This window comes from Pleurodeles waltl, chromosome 4_2 (genome assembly GCF_031143425.1).
Source record: "Pleurodeles waltl isolate 20211129_DDA chromosome 4_2, aPleWal1.hap1.20221129, whole genome shotgun sequence".
Classification (NCBI taxonomy): domain Eukaryota; kingdom Metazoa; phylum Chordata; class Amphibia; order Caudata; family Salamandridae; genus Pleurodeles; species Pleurodeles waltl.
The window spans coordinates 297,588,924-297,607,869 of NC_090443.1; positions in this window are offsets into that span (position 1 = coordinate 297,588,924).

Below are 18,946 nucleotides of genomic sequence, written 5' to 3' on the forward strand. Positions count from 1 at the left end.
ATTACCACATAGAGGAGTATTGCTGATAACATCAGTTTTTCAGCATAGGTGTCATACACTGCAAACCCACAGACTTCTGAAGTTAGGGTCATGTCAGTCTTTCGGTATCCCAGGAGGCAAACAGATTGGTTCAATGTATCATCTGCCAATGCCTTATCACATACCCATACCATAGTTCCCCAATGACCATGTCAGTACTAATATCCCCAGTCATACAACCTTCTACTAATCATGGTTAGGTATCTGTAGGTTTGCTGCTCACCTATGTTAGTCTTCAGACACATGTATAATGGTCTGCAAAGTGGAAACACACTGATAGCTATGTACAGGTTAGTTCACATATGACTCAAACTATTATGATGTTAGAGGGTCTGGATTCCACATTATGACATGTGTCAGAGACAGTATGAACACACACATGGCACCATTGGCCCCACCTCCAATACCAAACAGGTCTTTATTGTGGAAAAGGACACCACCAATTCACTGTCCTGACAGTCTGGGCATAGAACTCACACAACACAAATCTCATGCAAGACAGTACCTGGCTTAATCCATGTTCACTTCACATGTCAGTCTGCAAATCCCATCTGCCTATGACTGTCTAGTATTGTCAAATGAGGATGAGCCAAACTGTCAATCTGCAATCTGTAATTGACAAACATAAGGTATAGGTCACATTGATACATTACACTGCCGATTCATTTTACAAATGTGACTTTGTGCATTGTGAAAACATTAGACTATGTACATACCAGTTCTGTACACAACTCCAGGTAACAATCTGCATGCATATCAGAGTCATGGGCTTTGGATCCACTTATGGCCTATCTGAGGGTAATGATAGGAACCTTGTCTGGCATTCTTAACCTCACCAACACCCCACTGAATTACTTTTATTACATCACATAGCTTGAGTCAGTTGAAGTACTGATTGATGAGATCAGCCATGATGTCTCCAGCTTCATCCTCATCATGCTCATCCTCACTTGGCAAATCTGCATTTCCACCCACAGGATCTGCTGGCTCTCCCTCATCTGGTATGAATGCTATCTGACGTCTCAGGGCAAGGTTGTGGAGCATACAGCAGGCAACAATAGTTTGACAAACCTTGTTGGGTGAGTAGAAGAGAACTCCTCCAGACTTATCAATGCTGAGAAATCTTGACTTCAGGAGCCCAAATGTCCACTCCACGACACGCCATGTCTTTCCGAGAGCTAGATTGAAGCGGACTTCCCCTAGCGTGGTTGTGTACCTCACTGGTGTCAACAACCAAGGACGGTTTGGGTAGTCAGAGTCCCCTGTAAGGTATAGTTACAACAATCTGACAATTAACCTTGGACATCCACATTTATGGTAGCAGATGAAAGGAACAGACACACATGATATATATAACTTCCCAACCAGCCAGGCCCTCTCTGTGTATAGTGGTGTCATTAGCAGTCAGATATTACTATTCCGCATGATGAAGAAATCATGGATTAACCCAGGATAATTTGCACACACTTGTGAAATGAAGAGGTCAGCCATACAGACCACATGGAATTAAAGTTTTTCCTGTTCCTATATACCTTTCCATTGGCGCTTGGGAAAGGTATATATGGCTCCAACCACAGGTGGAATATGTCCGAAAGCATACACGTCAGTTTTTACATGGGCCAAATTCTCATGCTGGGGAAATCTGAGGTAGCTGTCCAGGTGTTTCAACAATGTAGAGAGTACAGCCTTCAAAACCAGACTGAACATGGGATGAGACATCCCTGCGGTTAGGGCCACTGTATTTCGAAAGGACCAGTGGTCAGGAAGTGCAGCACTGACATGACTTGGACAATGGGTGGCATGCTATTGGGTTTACGAATGGCAGGCATCAGATCTGTCTCTGACTGACGGCAGAGATCCATGATTGTCTGCCTATCCATGGGGTATATTTGGATGACAAGTTGCTCCTCCATTATGTGCAGGTCTGCTAGTGGATGGTACACTGGAGGTTGTCTTGCTCTTCTCATGTCAGGGTAACTATGTGGGACAACACCAGAATGTATGTATATGACTCAATCCATACATCATAAGTATGATCACACCTACGTCACAGATAAAGCTACATCATGTCAACTGAAAGAGTCAAAAAGGTGTACTCAGCACATACCTAGGCAACATTTGCCTAAATACTGCAATCAGATTCCCTAACCCTAGCCTATTCTTTAAATGGAGAAATATGTCACTGACAGTAAAAGTGACATCAACTTACTTAACATATGAAACATATTTGGAACACCTATACTATGTTCAGGTCGACAATACCCAGCTGACAATACTGTTTTATGTACATAACGCAGGATACATAATTTTCACATCCTCTACATATTACATGCACATCGCTACATGTTTGCATAAAGCCAGCAGTTGACACATTATCATCATTACTATTCTTAGTCAATGATGCAACTTTCATACCCTTAACCCCTTCGCTGCCAGGCCTTTTCCCCTCCTGTGCCAAGCCTTTTTTTGGCTATTTGGGGCAGTTCGCGATTCGGCCCTCATAACTTTTTCTCCACATAAGCTATCCATGCCAAATTTGCATCCTTTTTTTCTAACATCCTAGGGATTCTAGAGGTACCCAGACTTTGTGAGTTCACCTGAAGGAGACCAAGAAATTATCCAAACTACAGCAAATATTTCATTTTTTTTTAAAATGGGAATAAAGGCTGCAGAAGAAGGCTTGTGGTTTTTTCCCTGAAAATGGCATCAACAAAGGGTTTGCCGTGGTAAAATCACCACCTTCCCAGCTTTCAGGAACAGGCAGACTTGAATTAGAAAACCCAATTTTTCAACACAATTTTGACATTTTACTGGGACATACCCCATTTTTACTATTTTTTGTGCTTTCAGCCTCCTTCCAGTTAGTGACAGAAGTGGGTGGGAAACCAATGCTGGATCCCAGAAAGCTAAACATTTCTGAAAAGTAGATAAAGTTCTGAATTCAGCAAGGTGTCATTTGTGTAGATCCTACATTTTTTTCCTACAGAAAATAACAGCTGAAATAAAAGAATATTGAAATTGAGGTAAAAAAAACAGCCATGTTTCTCCACGTTTTACTCTGTAACTTTTTCCTGCGATGTCAGATTTTTAAAAGTAATATGCCGTTACGTCTTCTGGACTCTTCTGGTTGCGGGGATATATAGGGCTTGTAGGTTCATCAAGAACCCTAGGTACCCAGAGCCAATAAATGAGCTGCACCTTGCAATGGGTTTTTATTCTATACCGGGTATACAGCAAGTAATTTGCTGAAATATCTCTGAATTCCGGGGTGCCCATACTAGAATGTGAATTACAGGGCATTTCTCAAATAGACGTCTTTTTTACACACTGTCTTACATTTGGAAGGAAAAAATGTAGAGAAAGAAAAGGAGCAATAACACTTGTTTTGCTATTCGTTGTTTCCCCAAGTCTCCCGATAAAAATGGTACCTCACTTGTGGGAGTAGGCCTAGCGCCTGCGACAGGAAATGCCCCAAAAACCAACGTGGACACATCACATTTTCCCATAGAAAACAGAGCTGTTTTTTGCAAAGTGCCTAGCTGTGGATTTTGGCCTCTAGCTCAGCCGGAATCTAGGGAAACCTAGCAAACCTGTGCAGTTTTGAAAACTAGACACCTAGGGGAATCCAAGATGGGGTGACTTGTGGGGCTCTGACCAGGTTCTGTTACCAAGAATCCTTTGCAAACCTCAAAATTTGGCCAAAAAACACTTTTTCCTCTCTTTTTAGTGACAGAAAGTTCTGGAATCAGAGAGGAGCCACAGATGTCCTTCCACCCAGTGTTCCCCCAAGTCTCCCAATAAAAATGATACCTCACTTTTGTGGGTAGGCCCACTGCCTGTGAAAATGCCCCAAAACACTATCTGGACACATCAAAATTATCAAATTCAAAACTACCTGTTTTAGCGTGGTGCCTGCTCAGCAGTCATCTAGGGAAACCTACAAAACCCAGACATTTCTGTAACACCCGAAGGAATCCAGGGAGGTGAGACTTGCTTGGATCCCCCAATGTTTTCTTACCCAGAATCCGCAGCAAACCTCAAATTTACCCTGAAAAAAATCACATTTTTCCCACATTGCTGTGTGGGATCACCACAGCGGGACACATTTCATACCACCCAACGTTCCCCTCAGTCTCCCGGTAAAAAATGATAAAAATGATTGTGTAGGTGGGCCAAGTGCTTGTGACAGGGAAGAGCCAAAAACATGTCGAAATTGAGGGGGACCCAAACCGGGTCCAAAAGGGCAGTTTGAAAAAAAACAGTTTTAGGCTGACAAGTGCAGCAGAACTTTTATCGGTATAGATGAGACAATGCTGGGTGGTAGGAATTTTGTGGATTCCTGCAGATTCCGGAAGGTTCCATCACAAAAATGTGGGAAAAATGTGTGATTTCCAGCAAAGTTGGAGGTTTGCGGGGCATTGTGGGTAAGAAAATGGTGCGGGGTGCATGTGAAACACACCACCCTGGAATCACCCAGATGTTTAGTTTTCAGATGTGTCTAGGTCTTGTGGATTTTTCTACATGGCAGCGTCCCAAAGTCCATAAAGTGCAGCCCTCACCATTGCAAGTGGGACGTTTTTGAGAGTTAGCCAAGCTCTCATGGCCCAAATGTAAAACCAAAACCCAAAATAATCAAATGTCTTCTTGCTTGCTTCGGGATAAGATGTTTTAGTGTGTGGGGGAGAGCTGAAAGACTGTTACCCCCTTCAGTTGGGGTGGGGGGATAACCAGACCCATACTGGTTGGTAGCCCCCACCCCACTATTTTTTTTTGTATTCCCTGGCTTCTAGTAGACTTTCTGCCCCCGGGGTGTGGATCAGAGGCAATTGCCCCATCTGCCCACTGGTGAGCAGAACAACTTTGGCCCCATATATTTGGGGTGGGGGTATGGCCATACCCCACCCTCTTATTTTGGAGAAAAAAACACTTACCTGGTCTCTGGTGGGCTTCCTGCCCCCCCTTGGGGGCAGATGCGCCTTCCAAAAATAGGCCAATCTGTCTCCAAGGGGGGCAGATATGGCCAACAGTAATGTGCCCCCATGGGGAGCGACCCTTACACAAGGGGCTGCCCCTAAAGAAAACACACACATACCAATCCCTGTTGCCTAAGTGGTCTCTGCCTAATAGAAATACACCAATCTGCCCCCAAAGGGGAGCAGAAATGGCCTAAAATAAATCCCCCCCCCCCCCGGGTAGCAACCCTTACCTAAGGAGTCGCCCCCCTTGCGTAACATTGGCGCAAAAAAAAAATCCCTGGTGCCTAGTGGTTTTTGCCCCCCTTGGGGACAGATGGGCCTAATAGAAATACGCCGATCTGCCCCCAAAGGGAGCAAAAATGGCCTAAAATAAACCCCACCCCCAGGGGAGCAACCCTTGCCTAAGGGGTCGCTCCCCTTGCATGAAATTGGCGTAAAAAAAAAAAAATCCTGGTGCCTTGTGGTTTCTGCACCATTGGGAGCAGATTGGCCTAACAAAAATCGGCCGTTCTGCCCCCAAGGGGGACAGAAATGGTCTAAATAAAATGTTCTCCCCAGGGGAGCGACCCTTGCCCATTGGAGCGACCCTTGCCTAAGGGGTCGCTCCCCACCTCTTAAAAACAAAACAAAAAAAAACCCCAACACTGATCCCTGGCGCCTAGAGGTTTCTGCCCCCCCTGGGGGCAGATCGGCTTGATCACAATAGGCCGATCTGCTCCCCAGGGGGGCAGAAATGGCCTAAAATAAATTTGCTCCCCTCGGGGTGCGACCCTTACCTAAAAGGTCGCTCCCTTGCGTGAAATTGGAGCAAAAAAAAAAATCCGGTGCCAAGTAGTTTCTGCATCCCTTGGGGGGCAGAAATGGCCTAAATATAATTTGCCTCCTAGGGGAACTACCCTTGCCTAAGGGGTCGCTCCCAACCTCTACAAAAAAAAAAAAAAAAAAAAAAATGATCCCTGGTGCCTAGAGGTTTCTGCCCCCCCGGGGCAGATCGGCATTAATAGCAATAGGCTGATCTGCAGAAAAGGCCTTGAAAAAAATTGCCCCCCTGGGGAGCGACCCTTGCCCAAGGGGTCGCTCCCCTTATGCTAATTTCCTTTTTACAATAAATCCCTGGTGTCTGGTGGGCATTTCAGAATTCAGATCGTGAAGCGATACAGCTTCTGAAATGCTCTGAGAGACTTCAAAGGGAAGGAAATTCCTTTCCTTCCCTTTGAAGCCTCTCAGGCCCCCATCACATGATTGGAAGAGAAATGCTGAGCATTTCTCTTCTGATCGCACTGGAAGCTGAGCTTCCAACGCGATGGGGAAGTGGCCTCTGATGAGGTCAGTGCACGAATGCGCGCCAACGTCATCAGAAGTCACTGGGGTGGTCGGGATTCAGGGAAGACCTTCCCCTTCCTTCCCTGCCTTGGGGGGGGTGGGAGGGAAGCCCACGGAGGGAACGCTAGCGCTCCCTCCGAGCTCCAGGCCGAGGACGTAATGGTTACTATCCGCCATCCCCTCCCCCAGATAATCCCTGAGGTGCCTGTCTGCACCCTTGATGCACCTACCTGTAGAGGTCACATGGCAGTCAGGAGTCAAGTTTGGGACACCAATATGTGCCTTTGGTGCACATTCATTGAGCAATGGACTGGCCTGTGGCCTTTGACTTTATTCGAATTTCTCCTGAAAATATATTCAGACCAACCGGTTGTTGGTTTCCTGGTTACATCTTTGTCCTGCATTTCCTTTGCTAGGTTAGAGTTGTTTCTAGCTGACATCGGTTAGGTGTCAGTATTTGTGTGTGTGTGGTGATGCGCTTCCTGTATTGTATGGCCAGTATGTGTGGGTGTGTGCAGTGTTTTTGTCCCCCAGGGATAGGGAGTGTGTTGTGTGATGGGCATGTGTATGTAGCAGACATGTTGTTGTCATGGTAGTGTGTGGTGTTTGTTTTGACGTGTTTACTGCTGTGTTGTGTGGCTTTGTGTGCTTGACTGTGTGAGTGTGCGTGTTGTGTACAAAGTATAATAGGTACAATGTGCTGTATGTGCTATTTGTGTGTTGATTGGTAAGTTGTATGTTTGTGTAATTGTGTGTGTTCGTTCCCTGTTGTACATTATGTTGTATGTGTGATGTGTCCCTGGGTAGTGGCAGGAATCCCCAAGGTGCCTTCTGCGTTATCTGTCAGCATCCCCAGGGATTAGGGTTCAATCATATCTCTGTTCTTGGTTAAACATTCATCTTTCTAAGTAAACATAATGTCCTGTGTTACACAACTGGTTTGATCAATGCTTGTTTTACTAATGCTTGTTTGCTAATGTGAGCAGGTGTAGACATGTGCTTATAATTGGGCGTGGTGGCTAATCTCAACTGCTTTCCTGATTGGCTATAAATAGCAAAGTGAAGCATGCCTTCCTGCTTGGCTTTGTTTTGCTTCCTGATCTCAGCATCTGACTTGGCAGTCCAGCCCCTGCTCTCATCCTCGTATTCAGGACTTTTGAGGCAATTCTTTTCTTCGTTCCTGTACCAGCTGACACCAGGCATTCCTCCAGCACACCAGAAAAGACTGCAGCTAAGTGACTAGTTTTGTTCTTTGAGCACCGCGCTTTCCTATAACAGCTGGTGTATTTCAGACCTTGTATTTTGGCAGAGTGCGTATCTTGAAGAGACAAATGCATTTCTGAACATTCTACATTATTATTGTAGTTACTTGCCGAAATGTGCTTCAGGAAATCTGCTTCAGCTCAAGTACTACAAAAAGTGACAGTGCAATTTTAAAAAAACATTTACGTGACTTTTTTTTCTCTAATAGCATAACTCTTGGATTTAAATTGTGTAATTCATGCCTGTATTTCAGGTTTGAGGAATTTGCTTTTTGAAGGGTTTTTCAGACACAGAGTGAAACCAAACCAAACTATGCCACCCTAACTGTTTGAACCCAGAGTGGCCATTTGTATTTCTTGGATTGTTTTTGTTCCTTTTATTTTAATCCTATGCATGCAGAAAAGTTATATGTGATATAATGAATGCCCTTGTTTGTCTTTCTTGTGCATGATAAGTGCAACCACAGTTCTATTTGTAGTGTGCAACAGTGAATCTCTGTGAAGCCAGCCCTAGTGTTGCAGTACTTATTGTTATGGTACTTAGTTTGTGTTTTTGGTAATGCAGTGTTAGTAATTGTGCCAACAGTTATTATAATCCAAGAAAAGTGCTGGAGCATCCCAGTGTTCTTCTACTGCTCCCGTGCCCATATCAGAGAGATTCAGTTTCAAGGAAGTTGAGTGCACTAACTCTACTATCACTCTATCAACAATGACCTCCCCCCCGAAGATACAGGGTGCCTGGCTGGACCGGCAAGACATGGCAGTGTTTTGTCTCTTTCTCTTCCACTCCCCCTTTCCTTTTGGAACACATGCCGGGGTTTCTATGTCCACCAGGAAGTGCAGAGAGGTGTTCCAGGAGGTCGGGGGCATACCATCCTCCTTGCAGACATTCTGCTTTACAGGTGAGTGGCCTGTCTCGACAGGCAGTGTCTATTGTGAGTGCTTGCCAATGTGTTGACAATAGTGCGGTTGTGGTGTTGTTGTGATGTGATGTGGTGTTGTGTGGTATTGTGTGAGACTGGGCCTGTGTTGTGTTTCCGTGTGTAAGTGTGTGTTTCTGAGGTGTGTGTGCTGGCTGTAGTGTGTGTACTGTGTATGAGCAGTTGTCTGTGTGACTGTATGTGAGTGTGCATGTCAGTGTACAGTTACGTGTGAGTGTCACCCTCACCCCCCCTTCCAAATGGTATGTTGTATAAGTGTACAAAAATTAACAATATACAACAGTAACAGGTAAGTGCTTGTACTTACGGTTGCTCTCACGTCTGATTCTGAAGTCTTTGAGTGAGCACGAGCAGCGGTATAGTTCTGGTTCTATGATGGCTCCAGACGAGTATGGCTTCCTGAAGGTGAGTTTCTCATTTTATAGAGTTTGTTTCTGCCTGGGTTTCCATGGTGGTGCGACCGCAGCAGAAATCTTGGTGGTGTGCAGCCTCATAATATGTCCTGTGAAAACATGGTCTCTGCTGGCCTGCAGGTGCCTTCAGTCGTCCGTGGCGGTCTGGCTGCGGTGGCGGTACAGGCGGTGCTTCGACTGTATTCCGTAGGGAATACCACCATAGTCAAAATTTGGCAGTCTTCTTCACCAGCCTGTTGGCATATGACCACTACCGCCAAACTTATAATGACCCCTTACAAGTGGAAAGTATATTTATGACAGTCATGGAATGATAAGGAAGATGTAAGGTGGATATTTATATGTATGTATAATATTATATGTGCAATGACAAACCTAAAAACTAGAAGAATAATACAATTCTCTAATTATTGTGGCTAGGTACACAGATGTGTATTGATAAAATCAAAAGGTAAATACTTCATGTAATTTTCAAGAAAAGCAAGAACAGATTTTCAAATGCTGTGGTGCAAATCTTTGTCACTGTTGCTTCCTTCAAGCTGGCTTTGTTCACGTAAACATTTCGCAAAACGTGGAAGTTGAAGACACAAAAGGGCCATTATTGTTAATCTTAGAGCTGTAATGGTTTGTAGAATAGCATTGGCTGAACTTTACAACATCAGTCTTGTTTACAAGGAGGAGCACATGCGCAGATGTTGAAGTGCATCAATAAAATCCAAGGAAGAAGACATGCTTTGTGGTCTCTCCCTTGCCAGAGCAAGTGATGGAGTTGGAATTGGAACATGGGTCATCAATATTGATGGAGGGCGATTCCCAGTGAATATCCAAGCAGATTGTTTCAAAACAGTTCATGCACGGGTAAGATGATCTCTTTTGAGGAGCTTGCAGCTTGCGAAAATGAAAAAATCCATTGTTCACTGATGCCCGACAACTAATCTCAGAAGAAATAGAATGCCATATTTTCCTGACACCTCTGCTCAGGTAGATAGCCTTGATTTTCATTCATGTTTTTCATGCTAGCTTTATGTCTTTACTACAAGAAAAATGACAGTGGCATAACCAACAGAAGTGTACTTGACAATCTGCCAACAGACTGGGGAATAACGAACTAAAGAATGAAGTCCAAAAACAGCTTTAAAACCAATCAAAAATGCCAAATCGAATGCTTTTCAAGACATGAGTTATGCCTGTTGCATTTGAAGAATGGAAGATGGTGGGCAACAGATCAGCAAAATGAGTTGGAAACTTTGGGCCTGAATTAGATGTTGACAGTAACAGGTCCGCTGCCACTTTTTGGACAGAAACCCAGTCTGCCGGCTTGACAGTTCCACCGCCCTAATTAGATGTTGGCGGTCCCATAGACTTCAACCCGCAGACTCCCGCCGACTCCACCATGGATTCCCATGCGCCGCAATGGTGCCATAAGAGACAGTGCAGATTTGATTATGCTTTACCGCCAAGCAAAATGTGGTGGTCCGACCTCCATTTTTGAGTTGGCGGATGAAGGGGGGGGAGTGAAAACTGACCTTTCCTCTTGATTCCACCCCTGTTTTTGACTAGACACGACTGGACAACACCCTTCATCGCTGCTGCCACTGGACCACGGAAAAAACATGACTCCTCCATCTCCAGACACAAAGGTAGGGAACCTGCATTGGCTGTGTACATTGGATGGGGAGGGGTCACTGCACATGAGTTCCAGACCACTGGAGTCATATACATGTCACAGTGTTTTTATTAAAAGTTACAGTGATATGCATATGTTAGGGACATGACTAGGTCAGATACAGATGGGAACACACTGGTACACATCATATATCACACACATATACAACTGCCATATTAGTGTCAGTATTCAAATGAATGCTGGCACCACAATGATGGTACAATCAAATTGTCAACTGTGTCCATGTGTGCACAATTCTAGAGGATCTGCACCTGTCTTGTTGTGCTTCCAGTTGTGTGTGACTCAGGACGTGAATGTGTGTGTGCAATGCAATTGGCTGGGTGAGGTGGAGGGAGCTGAAGTGGGTGTTGTGGTTCTGACAGTATGTTTGCCACTTGCATATGTCTTTGATGTTGCTGTGTATGTTGTGTTGTGTGTTGTGTTGCTGCATGCAACATTCAGGTGAGTGTTGTTTGGTGGTCGTTGTTGTGATGTGTGTAGTTGTGCTTGTGTGTCTGTATTTGTGTAGATGAGTGTGTAGTTTTGTTAGTTGTTGTAGCTATGTCATGTGTGGGTGGAGCGTCGATAGTGTGTGCATGTTGTGTCATGGAAGAACATCAATGTGTATTTGCAACAAGTACGTGTTGTGTTGTGGTGAATGGCAGTGGATAATGGTGTGTATGTGGTGTGTTCTGTCGTCTGTGATGCCGGGGGACACATATGGCAAAGGTACGGTTTGTGTGTGTGACTTACCTTGATTCCACAGCCACTGACATTGTCAGATGTCCACTGGGTCTGGCGATGTCCTTTCTCCATCAGCAAACCGCCTGCCAGACTGTAACATCTAAATAAGGCTTTGGGAACCCGCCTGCCTGACGGCAAGGAAGAGCATGCCGTTGTGGCAGCCGGCGACTCAGGCGCAATACATCGAAATAAGGTGGACAGAACACTGTTGACTTAACGGTCTTCTCAGGCCCACTGCAGTGGCGGTTTGGCAGTAACACTGCCAAAATCTAATTCAGGCCCTTTGTCTGCAGATGTCTATGCATTTCAGATGTAGAATGGGTTGTTCACGAGGCAAATGTTTCTGCCTCTGAGGTTAAAGGCACCACCTTTTGCATTAATATTGCAGCAAGCGTTTTCAGTTTATCCAAGCCACAGTGATGCCACAACATTTTACTATTTTATGCACCATTAACATGTTAAAGAACCCTGCTGACATTCCACAACAACTATCACTTGTTCTTATGAAGAAGGACCCATTTCCTAGGAGTGATTAATATGAGGGAATGAGTAGGGCAGGTGTTGCAAGCCTATAACTCAATCCTGCCATCAATGGGTTAACAGCTCCATGCAGTGATAGGATCATAGAGGAGTGAGTATCTTAGAGCAGTGATTTCCAAACCTTTAGGAACCACAACCCACTTTTTAGAGCAACAAACTTTTGTGACCCACCTACTTTAATGGACATGAAGATGGGTGAATTTTGAATGTAACTAAAGCATCATATGGTAGCCCATTGTCATTTACAAAAAGCTAATTTTCCATAACTGTTTAAAATGTATAACATACAGCACACAAATTATAATATGTGGGAATAGGGTTTCTGTGAATATTTATCATTTGTGTATCACAATTAAAGTTGCTTTATTTGTGTTAAAAAAAGATGTACTTAATTTTTGCTTTCCTAACTGTTAAATGCATATAGTTAATTTGCTGGTATTTACGTTTGATGTGTTGCAAAAAACAACATACTACGTTTTTCACATAATTCACTTTCTAAACTCTTCTTACTATGCAGTCAGAGAAAGAAAAGTAAAGACAAATCCTATGTTAATGGAATAAGCAGCAACTTGTCAGAAGATGTAGACTGAAGTTTGACTTCTGCCCTTGAAGCACCGCAAATGTGACAAGATAAACACATAATTTAAAGAATCTTTATTTATTGCTCGCATTTCCCCACCCAGCAAAAAACAGCTTGCAACCACCAGTCTGCGAAACACTGTCTCAGAGGTCTAAGATAGCCAGTTGTGCTTATCAGTGCTGAATTACTTTGATGAAGCAGTGGAATTTAAACAGAAATTCCCATGCATTGTAAAGGAAAACATTGTGTATTTTTCCATACCACCCTAAGATCTATGTTTCTGCCAATCATAGATATGGAAAGGCATAATCGGTAAGGAGATTACTCCATGTAGTAGCCCCATATTATGTGGATATTTTGCCACATGATAAGGCTGAAGTATTATCACATTCCCAGGTGAAGAAAGAGGAAATCATCTTGATGGCAATTAATTCATACTTATCTGAAAATGCTGTCCTCCCCTCTTTCTCAGCTTTGAACACAGCTAATCCTATCTGTAAGCATCCACACTCCACCTTGAGCAGAAGGACAATGTGCATAAAGGGTTGGTGTATTTCCAGTACGCTGAAGAGATGTTTTTCATTCCTTTTTCCAGTCTATCCTGGGGAGCTTTTAGGCCCTATTTGTGTCTAATATAATGTTAGTATTTGGACAAAATATAGAGTTGTAAATAGCAGGTGGCAGAAATATCAGAGAAAAAATATCAAGATACAAAAATATCACGATGCAGAAATAGCATTTTTTCAGATAAGTATAGCATTGTTCAGTTAGTCAATCCATCTTAATTTGACAGTTTGCCTTTCTACTGAATATAAGACTGAACTTTGTTTCCACAATGATAAAGCACTTTCATATTGTTATAAAATCTGTGCTTTGCATTAATATAAAAATCATTTTAACTGCATTATGCTGCATAATGCTTAAAACATTTTGTAAAACATTATTAGAGGGTGACTAATTCATAACTCTTTCTAATTTGTAGAGCTCACCTAATTACATTTAAAACTGAGAAACATATCTATTGAAGATAGTTTATGTACAAGTTCCATTGCTACCAAATGTTGTCTAATTCCTGGCATATGCAAAAGAAGCTCTTTGTCCAGAGAGTAAAAACCAGACTAAGGTTAAATGTGTAGTGATTTGTTTAGTGACATTGTTGCAGTGGCATTGAGATAATTCTTTCTGCCATATACAATGTATTGTGAAAGCAGGTTTAAATGGATTATATTCAATCTAAAATATGTTAAATATGATCAGTGGGTCGGGTTCTCTAGCCAAAATAAATATGGTTGAGTATTTTTACCATTGCTGTTTGTAAATAAAACTCAACAGTCTTAATTTTAAATACGCTTTGTAATCTCTCCTCCAAACATTAGTCTATAAGCAATATTTCACAATGTCCTTAGCATCTGCCTCAAAGCTTTGTGGGTGTGAGAACATTTGAATTACGCCTAGCCTTTTAAAAGATGATTTTAGGTACATTAGCCACAGTATACTATTTGCATTTTCCAGGGATAAGCAATCTGACACTAACACTCTCACCAGACCAACCTCTGGATTCTGCCAACATTTGATCCATAAGAGAAGCGTCGCTACTCGTAACTGACCCCCTATAACATATAAGCCCAACTCATTATGGCAGACAAAATTTGCAATATTTTGGGTACTGCAAGCAACCTGCTTGTAAAACCATTTTCTATGAAATGGATTAAATCTGCTTTTTGATATCCCCACACCCCTGCCCCATATAGGGCAGCCGAGGTGCATTTAATCGTGTACAGGGACATCATATCTACTAATGGTTTGTGTTTTAAAATCTGTGCAAAGCGCAAATTAGCTTCAGTGTTCCTTCCCATTTGTTGTGATTTCATTTGGAGGTCTGTTTTTCATGTTAAGGAGGAAGTAAAAATTATCCCTAGATAACTGAAATCTTTTATCCTTTTAATGGTTATCCCCCACCCCTTCTAAAGTGCTTTGTTTTAGTGCTTGGTGTTCACAGGTCATTGCATAACATTTTGAGTAGGTCGCTTTTAGGTCCAAACCCTCCATAAGCTCCACATAGTGATCTAACCGACCCTAAAGGCCATTTGCTATGCGGGCAATCAGGACTGCGTCATCTGCATATAAATGGATAGGAACTGAATGCTCTCCCATCTTTGGCAAGTCCTTGCCTAACCGTAATAAATGTTCACTTATTTCATTTATGTAAATCAAAAATAGGAAAGGGGCTAATATACATCCTTGTCTTACTCCTATTTGTGATGTTTGTTCCCCCTGAGACTTTCAAATATTAATGCAAATGCTTTACTAGAATGAGCAATTCTGATGGATACAACTACCTGTGGATTCCTCACCTAATGAATACTCCCATGGCGCCAGCATTCGACGGAAATCTTCTTCCTAGTCTCTGCACGTCGACGAGGACGTCACTCTAGCCCACGCGACGCCGTCTGACGTCATACAGGCAATAAGAGGTCCTCGACGACGTGCGACGTCAGTTCCCTTTTTTCCGTGCATTCGAAACGGTTATCTTCGAGGGAGCAACTGTTACTTTCGTGGTTACAGTGTATTTTTTGCTGCGTAGTCCTTCTCTGCAGTAATAATGTCGCAGAGAAAGTCGGGTTTCAAGCCTTGTCGAGAGTGTGGGGGCAAGATGTCAGTTACAGATCCTCACTCCGACTGCCTTTGGTGTTTGAGCTCCGACCACGACGTCTCAACTTGCGATTCATGCCAGCACATGAATCCGAAGGCCCTCAAGGAACGTGAGGCTAAGTTGTTTATGGCGAAGTTGAAGAAAGAAAAGCATCACAAGAAGTCTTCTTCGCCAAGGCGTCATCGAGACTCCCGGCGCCGTAGAGATTCACGGCGCCATTCAAGCAAGGAGACTCGTTCCAGGTCGCCTTCGGATCGGCGCCGGAGGACTTGGGAGGTCAGTCCCACGGTCACGCCGCATCCGTCGACGCCGTTGCCCTCTCTGGCGTCACCGACTTCACCTGGGCAGGCGTCGGTGATTGAGGTGATGCAGCCTCTTGTGTTGTCTCCGGCGTCGCAGACGTCGAGGCCGGCGTCGGGGTCGCCTTCGATACAGGCACCCCAGTATCCGGCTTTTCCCACCCCTGGAGCTGATAGTACCGCATTCCTAAATGCGATGTATACCATCTTCCAACAGATGGCTCCAGGGGGTGCTCCGGCTGGTCCTTTGGCCTTTTCATTGGGTGATCCTGCGCCTCTACGGCCGGCACTCTTTATGCCCTTTCTCCCTTTTGGGAACGTGTGTCGGCGCCGGTGGCCGCTCCGGTGGCTTCAGAGGGATTGGCCCCGGAGATTTCCATCCCGTCGACGTCGGGATTTCGTCCTGTGACTCCGGTGGGTCCATCTGCTCCAAGTTCTCTTCGTCCTGCTCTTTCATCGGCGCCGAAGTTGCCTGTGGCGCCGGACGCGGCATTGGTTGCTTCTGGGGATCGGCGCCGATCTTCGACTTCGGCGGAGGCCATGTCGACTCCGCGTATCGAGCAGAGGCTACATTCGAGGAGACGGGCTCTTCGTCTATTGGAAGAGCAGGAGTACCAACGAGTCCTGGAGGAAGGAGAACTGGAGGACTCTGGTGATGGACTGCATGGTCTGGATGCAGCCAGTGGGCTGGACACTTCCCCTGAGTGGGATCTTTCGTCTCCAGGGGAATATACGGAGGAGGCGGCTTCCTTTCACGCTGTAGTACGGAAGGCAGCTAACTTTCTGGACCTGCCTTTGCCGGTGGCAGAGGCGAAGCAGAATCTTCTAACGGAGGTGCTACATCCGGCCTCTGCTGCAGCGGAGCCTCTCTTGCCGTTTAATGAGGCTTTGCTTGATCCGGTGCTAGAGGTGTGGAAGAGGCCAGTATCTTCCTCAGCGGTTCATAGGGCTGTGGCCAGGAGGTATCGAACTGCGCCATCTGACCCTGGCTTTCTTTCTAGACACCCTACACCGGAGAGCTTGGTGGTGCAAGCCTCCTGTTCATCAAAATCAGCACCTGGATCTTTCCCGACGGTGCCTGGAGACAGGGACTTGAAAAAGCTGGATGCGCAGTCCAAGAATTTTTTTTCATCCTGCAGTCTGGCGTTGAAGGCCACCAACGCAACTTGCATTCTGGGGAGATACATCCATGCTCTTATGGATGACATTTCGTCATCATTTACGGAGCTTCTCCAGGGTCTTTTGGATGTTGTTTCGGACGCCCAGGCTGCCGCGACCCAGATTATTCAGTCTGGGCTGGACACGACCGACTCAGTGGCTAGGGCAATGGGCACGGCTGTGGTGGCAAGGAGACAGGCCTGGCTCCGTAATTCGGGGTTTTCTGCGGATGTGCAGTCAACCCTATTGGACCTCCCGTTTGATGGGGACAAACTGTTTGGGGCCAAGGCAGATTCGGCCTTGGAGCGATTTAAGGAGAGCAGGGCCACAGCCAAATCGTTAGGGCTCCAAGCTCCTTCTTCCTCTGCCTCTTCCAGATTTTTCAGGAGGTTTTGTGGATTTGGGCGTGGCTCTTCCTCCTCTTCCTTTCGGGGGAGATTCCAGCAACCTGCCTCTTCCCATCCCTATAGATCTTTTAGAGGGAGAGGTAGGGCCCGCACCAGAGGAGCCTCTCAGCAGCACTGTGCCTCTTCCTCGTCCTCTGGAGGGGTGCAGCAGGGAAAGCAGCCTTAGGCTTCCACCATTTCCCACTCACTCCTCTCCTGTAGGGGGAAGATTACCGCATTTTCTCCGCAAGTGGAAGACTATTACAACGGACACTTGGGTTCTCAGTATTGTGGGAAAAGGCTACACCCTTCCCTTTCGGGAGTTCCCGCCCCCCATCCCGCCTCGCCCATCTTATTGTTCAGAAGAACACCTCTTGTTGCTAGAACAGGAGGTACAAGTCCTCCTTTCAAAGGGCGCGGTGGAGTTGGTCCCAGAGCAGGAAAGGGGTTGAGGTTGTTACTCAAGGTATTTCCTGATTCCCAAGAAGGATGGTCGGTTGAGACCAATCCTGGATCTGAGGATCTTGAATTGGTTCCTCAAACAGGAAAAGTTCAAGATGCTGAACCTAGCTCAGGTGCTTTTGGCGTTGAACAAGGAAGATTGGATGGTGTCTGTCGACTTGCAGGATGCTTACTTTCATATCCCGATACTCAAGTCACACAGGAAGTATCTCCAGTTTGTGGTAGGATCGCAGCACTATCAGTTTGCGGTCCTTCCGTTTGGTCTTACTTCAGCACCTCGAGTCTTCACGAAGGTGATGTCGGTGGTTGCGGCAGAGCTCAGAAGGAAGGGGATAGCAGTATTCCCTTACTTGGACGACTGGTTGATCAAAGCCAAGTCTCCGGAGCTTGTGTTGCATCATCTGCAGTCAACGACTCAGTTGTTGTTCGACCTGGGCTTTTCGGTGAACGAGCCCAAATCTCACCTGGAGCCCTCTCAGCGCCTCCTGTTCATAGGGGCAGTACTGGATACAACATTGAGTCGAGCCTTTCCTCCGCCTCAGCGGATTCAAGATATTCAGGAATTGATTCCAATGTTTCGAAGTGGAGCGGTAGTTCCAGTCCTCAAGGTCCTTCGTCTGCTCGGTCTGTTTGCCTCCTGCATTCTGTTGGTCACGCATGCTCGCTGGCACATGAGGGCTCTTCAGTGGTGCCTCCGAAGGCAGTGGTCTCAACACAAAGGAGATCTAGAAGGTGCTGTCAAGATCTCCAGAGATGCTGCTGTGGACTTGAAGTGGTGGATTGCGAGCAACAATCTTTCACAAGGAAAGCAGTTCGCGCAGTCGCCACCAGTGGCCACGGTCATAACGGATGCTTCCACTCTAGGGTGGGGAGCTCATCTGGGGGATCTGGAGATCAAAGGCCTTTGGTCTCCAGAGGAACAGATGTTTCATATCAATCTGTTAGAGTTACGGGCTGTACGTCTGGCTCTCAAGGCCTTCCTCCCTTCCCTTCGTGGTCAGTCGGTACAGGTCCTGACGGACAATACTACCACGATGTGGTACATAAACAAACAGGGAGGAGTAGGGTCGTACCTTCTCTGCAGAGAAGCTCTTCGACTATGGTCCTGGGCAAAGGACCATCAGATTTGCTTGGTAGCAAATCATCTGGCCGGGGTCTTGAATGTACGTGCGGACGGTCTCAGTCGCCAATTCTCGGCAGACCACGAGTGGCGTCTCCATCCAGATCAAGCCCGTTTGATCTTCCAAAGGTGAGGGTTTCCTCGGGTAGATCTGTTTGCCACTCTGGAGAACGCGCATTGTCCGTTATTCTGCAGCCTCCAGTATCCGATGCAGGGAGCGTTGGGGGACGCGTTTCAAATAACCTGGTGCGGCCAGTTGCTTTACGCGTTTCCTCCCATACCCTTGATTCCTCGAGTATTGAGGAAGATTCGCCAAGACCGGGCGCTAGTCATCTTAATAGCTCCGGATTGGCCAAGGAGGGTGTGGTACTCCGACCTTCTCCA